The following is a 7,016-nucleotide window of genomic DNA, read 5'->3' on the forward strand; positions in this document are numbered from 1 at the left end:
AGACACACAGGTTGATGCCTGGTGGGGGTTGGAGGGTTGGGATGACGCTCCGGACACGGGTATGTTATGACCCATGGACTGAGTCCAGAACAGTCAAGCACTAGAAATGACAGTTTTTACCTGACGGAAGCAACAGAAGCGAAGCGCTCGACATGCATTGAGTGCTTTCATTTAAACACAGGTATTTCGGTGGATGACAGGATTACATTGCCATATAAAGTTTTGCAGGGCTTTGACCCTTGCTAAAAATAAATTCTTGTTTGATGGCGTCCATGCCATACTGTACGTTATTCCACTGCGTGGTCACAGCTGAAGTGAAGTGTCCAGTTTCACCCTGATTCTGTTGGCCAAGGCAAACTCTCCCAAAGCCTTGCGCTCTACACGGAGACATGACTCCACTGAGGGACGAACGGTCGAACAGAGCCAGACAATGCTAATTATTCGAGGTCATAGGTTAGACTCCCAGGGAGAACACATAAGCCTTCTGCTGAAAATATACATGAATGCACTGGAAGTGTCTGCCAGTTTGATACAGCCGATGATGATGATGTAATGCATGTTTACTTTAATTACACACACACACACACAGAGAGAGAGAGAGAGAGAGAGAGAGAGAGAGATGATACATGATGCCCCATACATCTAAACTTTATGACAGCACCCTCGTGTGGCAGGGTCTTTAATTACACATGTACATTTATCCATTGGTTAATCAATTTTATCCAAAGCCACTTGGACTCATTCACATATAGATTACTGGAAACACAAAGAGGGCCATTTTTGTGATCTGATTTATACCACAGTAATTGCACTACATATCATATCATTTTGTTCGTGATTGGTTTTGTTATAGGTTTGCTTACTTGAGATATAGACATGCCCAGTGGGGACGTTTGTACATCCTCTCATATTGGTTCGGAAACAGCACTGTGTGTATTAATAAAGAATATATGTGATGGTGAAATGGAAAATATACAATATTCAACAGATTTTGCATGCTTCACCCATCACCCATCCACCAGTGTGTATCACACGCCCAAGATCAGGCAAATCTGTGCACAGAGCAACAGAGGAAGAGTTTACTGGACTAATAAACATGTAAACATCAGAAAACCCTTTATTTAGACACTTCATTCAAGTCTGACTTACAAGACACTGATTTCCATCTGCTGCAGATCAGCCCGTGTGTGTTAGGTAAAGTCACAAATGTTCATAAAGATACAAAAGGCCAGCATTGCCTCTAGTCATACTCTGCCAAAAATCTTCTTTTGTGGTGAATCGTGTTGCTTGGCAACTCCAAACATGACAGTCTGTTCTCTGAAGCTGGTGTTTGGTGTTTGGGTGCTACTGCTGTTGGTCATTGGTTTGAATCTCTTTGGTTGTTTGAGGTGAGGGTCATCCAAAGGATCAAAAGTAGTAGGAACGGACATCACGAGATCCAGCTGACCTTTCTGCATTCATAGATAAGTGTAAAAACAAAGCAAAGATACACAAGTCTATCCCTTACAATATTCTCTGAATAACTGTTTTAGATCTAATCTTTGTTTTCCAGAAAGTAGATCAGGCCCCGTCCACACGGAGACGGAGCTTACCCCAATCCGATCTTTTCTTTCCTTGTCTCAAGAAATATCCGCGTCCGCATGAAACCGCATAATGATGTAGTATACATGCCAGACCAGTATGTGGCGCTGTATTCTGCCACAGAGATACACTAAAAACAGAGAAGAAGACTTGGACTATGCTCATAAACCTTGCGCGTGGTACACAAGCGAACATGGAACAATACATTTATTAATCAGTGTTAATGTTAGTTTATAAAAAGACAATCGTTCAGTGTTTGATCATGTTTTTTGTTGATGTGACGTGACGTAGAGCTGTCTGACTAGGGGGGAGACGTGGGCTGATGACTTCATCGTTTCAGAAAATATACGGATTAGCCGTCCAGATGAAAACACAAAGACGACGTTTTCAAATTTATCCAACCCTGGGACCCGGTTTAAAAAAAAAATAGCGGTTTCACCTTATGAAAACGCCGGATCCGTGTGGACGAAATGCCTATCCGATAAAAAATGTGTGCGTATTCACAGAAACGCGTCTCCGTGTGGACGGGGCCTGAGAGATTGAACACACAGAGACTGTGTCTGAAATCACACCCTACACCCTCATTCCCTATTCCCTACAGTTCACTAGTGTCCAGACAGAGTGAAAGAACACAAACTGAATTCAGAGACTGGCACAACAAGCACAATCACTGAAGGAAAGAGCAAGAAATGAAACTACAACTGACTTCAGCCACAGCTTGTGATGAAATGAAGTGAAATAAAACAGCAGAGGAGGATTACACAACTCCACAAACAGTTACCATCTTCACTCATTACTAACCAGTTTGACTTTACTTCTGTCAAATATCTACAAACATTCTTTGAGATTTAACAGACGTCTTGTGTTGAAAATGTTTTGTGATCAGCAGTTGTGTTAGTTGGGCTCTTGACCCTTGACTCTGTAATGGTAGTTTTTCTCTGCTGTTATATTTCTGTTTGTAAAAAAAAAATTAAAAAAAATAAATAAATATTTGTTATTACGAGAAAAAGCCGGGAACAATGTGATGTTGAATTGCTATTGGTGATGATGTAATGATTTGATTTCAATTATTGTTCACTTATATGGGTCAATTACTTTCGTATTGTTTATGACATTGGTATGAGTCTAAAAGTCAGATTGACATACTAAAATGAACACAATAAAAATGTATACACAATAACTTTAAAACTACAGCATGCTTAAAGTCACACATCAACAATAGCACCTATTAATACAAATAAAAATAGTGTTATAATGCATTGCTTAAAGTAAACGTTTTCAAGTAAGGCGAGACTTAAACACACACATACATCAATCTGAATCTCAACATGGGTGACAATGAAAATAACATTTCACTGTGTAATGCATGTACTGGCACGCAGAAATGTTTACTGTCACCCATGTTGAGATTAGGCTGAATGTTTATGTCTGTGTGTGTTTGTGTCCTGCTGTAGTTCAATACTCTTATTTGTGCATATTGTGCTCAGAAATGCCTCACAATAGCAGTGGTATTTAGTGATGTCTTAGTAACATTGTGCACACACTTAATAAATGATTCAAAATGAATGAATTTGGTAACAACAAAAACAATTGTTTCTGATCATCAGTACATTATGTTTTGTTTGCTATAAAACACAACATTTAATACGCACAGCTAACTAAAACAATCAAAATGAAACTGTGTTTTAAAAGTCCAGGTCCGAGAACTCAACTACAGTGAACACCAGTCACTATCATGGTGGCTTCAAATAAAAGTGCATCACCTAAAGTCTCTATACGAGCTTTTGTGACAGAAATAAATTTGAACTGGTTAGTAATAAGTGAAAATAATAATATAATAAGTGAAGCTGGTGATGCTGGTTGTGGAGTTGATTAATCTTCCTCTTCTGAGATCTTGATAAACTGAATGTGTTTTATTTTCAGTTGATTTAATATTTGGCTTTGGCTGTAAGATTTGATTCTCTGCTCGTTTCTCTTTGCTGTGAGGATTTTGCTGTGGAATTAAAGGGGTTAAAATAATAATATTAATAATAATAATAATAATAATAATAATAATAATAATAATAATAATAATAATAATAATTGTGAAATGTATTTTTAACAGAAATATATTAAATTAATTTACAATTGCTGTAAAAATGAAATAAAAAGCTACCAGAGCTGGTCGGATGGACAGCTCTTCTCTGGTGTTGCACTGTTTGTTGCTTTATTTAAAGGCAGTGAATGTGATTAATGATGCAGTGTAATTTTAATTTCAATCACATATGAAGGTGTGTTGCTGTTGTCTACAAGAACCTTGAGTTGAATTGTGGCTATTAATGGCTTTTTGTAAATCATTAGGTTTTCCTTCATGGATTTAAGTAAAGTAGTTCCCAACACCAATATGCTCGCATTACTCAAACATTGTCAATACTAGTTTATAAACAAATGCCAATTTAAGTGCAGTCAGTTTCTGCAAATAAAATGAGTTAACTCAAATAGTTGCATATTAACATTGTATCAGTTAATGATCTACGGTTTTCACTGTAAATTTAAATAGTTCTGTAAAGCCTAAAATGTTGCAACCGTATTTTTTCACGGTAAAACCACAGCTGCCGGTATTTTACTCTAAATTTACTGGACCTTTTTTTTTTTTACACAGTTTGTGATATTAAAAACAACAGAAACAAATTTTTGGTTCAAATACAGTTGACTCTGAGTCAGTTTTACTGATTTATTTATTTACCAGCAGCTATTACAAATAATATCACAAGTGTAGTTTGGAGAGCAGAAAGCTCAAAACTGATTAAAATGCAAGAGCTCTGAATGAGATGAACATATACAGTACAACCATCACCGGGACGGAAAACATCTGCCCTCACAAGCAGCCCTCTTTGCTCCTGAAGTCTCTGAAGATTGGGAGGGGAACAGTGGTTTGACACGAGCAGAGAGCAGAGATAATTAACCACAGTCTGCCAATAACACTGAGAAGCACCGGGAATAACACCACCTTCATGTAGGAATGATCACAGTTAGAAAACGAAAGGCATTGAATGTCAAGTCAGGTGACATTGTTCTCAAGGTTTTTTTTTATTTTTTTATTTTTTTGGTCATTTACATGAGATATGAAACATCATAAAGCTGTGCTAGAGACATGCAACATAGCTTTTTCAGATTTTAATTTTATCCCTGCATAATTATTTAGTGAAAAAAAAAAACAATGGCATGATTACATTATCATGCAAATCACGAATGAATCTGAGAATAATGCAAATGCTTGACACAATTCTTGTATCCCAACCAAAAGTGTACGTGTGCATTCAGGATATACTTCACTCTAGTAATAAAAACAAGGTTTTTCATTCTGCACTGAGGATTCATTATAGAGAGAAAAGTACTTGCTAAAGTGAAAGATTTTTGTGTAGGATGGCTATGGATATTGTGGCTTAGTTTTTTTTCAACTCGAATCTAATTCAGCACTTCTGCGACATAATTCGACTTGACGTATTGAAAATCTTTCACAGAGAAGCGAGAGAGCGAGAGCTAGAGAGGTATGGTGTAAAATGACTCTGCATTTTCTTTGTATCTCTGTTGACTCACCCCCATTCACACACACACACACACACACACACACACACACACACACACACACAGCTCCTTTCAGCGATATCACAGGATGGATCCAGCGGAACGGATCTTTCCAGAACATCAGATGACACACAAGCATGTGCACAAATAGGCCACAAAACAACTCTTAAAGAAATGGAAGATGTTTTTTTATACATTGTTACATATTGAGTTAAGCTTTAACTCTGTATTATTGTAGATAAATATTAGATACATTCAACTTTCACAACAAAACTAGTTTTTATGGGTTATATGAGGTCTTCAAAGTAAGTTGAGTTCATACAGTCAACACTAAAAAGTGCACAATAATCTGATTACATGAAAGTACACAATTCCACATATGAATGGATATCAATGTGTTATGACATATTAATTGTTCAAAAAGTCCAAAGCTCTGAAAAACTAGAATCCTCATTATTAAGGTCAAATAGAGATTTTTAAATGAGCTACTTTTCATTCTAAGGTTATTTTATTTTGTGTTTTGTGTTTTTAATGCTCTTAATGCGACGCATTTGTGGAAACAACCTAACAAACCGACAAAGTCCAACATCTTGTGTCCCACCTCCCGTCTCTTCCCTCCCTCTTTCTCTCTCTCCACTTTCTCTTTGTCACTGTGTTTCCTCAAGGTTTTTTTGGAAGTTCTTCTGTGAGTCTCTTTCTTCTCTGTTCTGGGAATGAGAGTCTGTCTTGTGACAGGGAGAGAGAACTTCCCCATTACAGCGTTTCCTGAGGCGCACGCTGCTTTGATGTGTGGGATGTCAGGGTCTCGCTCTCATTTGCATGGACGTGCTGTTTTGTCTCTGCGCTTGCATGTATTTTTGCATGTTCACGGCAAGCCTGAGGCTGGACTGAAGCAAACTGTGCATGCATATATGCCCTGTGGCTGTGATAATTCATTAACAGATAAGTCAGCACATGACGAGCATATGACAAGACAACTATTGTGCAAATGAGGAGCAGACTATCAGACAGAAATATCATCTGTGCATCCAGAATCCAGTTGGCTTCTCGCTGAATGGCGGGCGCACGTGTGTAAACTGGGTCACGACTGCACGGGTCTGCCACCGTCAGCACTGCGTCTAAATCCTCTTCACTGCGCACACAAATCCCTCTCAAAGAGCAAATTAAAAGCCATCTTTGTGTTGATGCTAAACTGATACCAGTCAACTTCACTCTCACAGGCAAGAATTTGCATTTCCAATGCACCAATGATATTTCCATACAAATCTAATATAATATGCAAATATTACAATAGGAATTGCTCGGTGCAGTGCACTGTGATGAAGTGGCCCACGGCTCCCTCTCTGCTTTTTATTTTAATAAAGACATGCAATCACATCCCTTATTAAACTCTGCCAAGCTGTCATACTCTCTGCTCTTTGGATTTGCGATGCATTAAACATTCATGAATGTACAGTCGATACGTGATCTGTATTTTGTGGTAGATTTATAGTCTCTAGAGAGCCGTGCGGTTTAATTATGAACATAAAACATCGCAATCTGTTTATATGTGGAGGGAAAACTATTCAATAGATAGATAGATAGATAGATAGATAGATAGATAGATAGATAGATAGATAGATAGATAGAGCTCTTTTGCTGCCCCCTGTGGTCAGATGCAGCACTGCAGGGCGCAGACATTCCTCTCCCTCCCAAATGTAAACCACTGGAATTCTCTTCACATTCGTTGACAAATACTCGTCATATTATAATTATTTTAAATGTAAGTATGAAGGCTTAGAGTATGGTGTGATTTAACAGAGAGCGAGAGAGAGAGAGAGAGAGAGAGAGAGAGAGAGAGAGAGAGAGAGAGAGAGGAAGGGAGGATG

This window comes from Carassius auratus, chromosome 32 (assembly GCF_003368295.1).
Source record: "Carassius auratus strain Wakin chromosome 32, ASM336829v1, whole genome shotgun sequence".
In the NCBI taxonomy this organism is placed as follows: domain Eukaryota; kingdom Metazoa; phylum Chordata; class Actinopteri; order Cypriniformes; family Cyprinidae; genus Carassius; species Carassius auratus.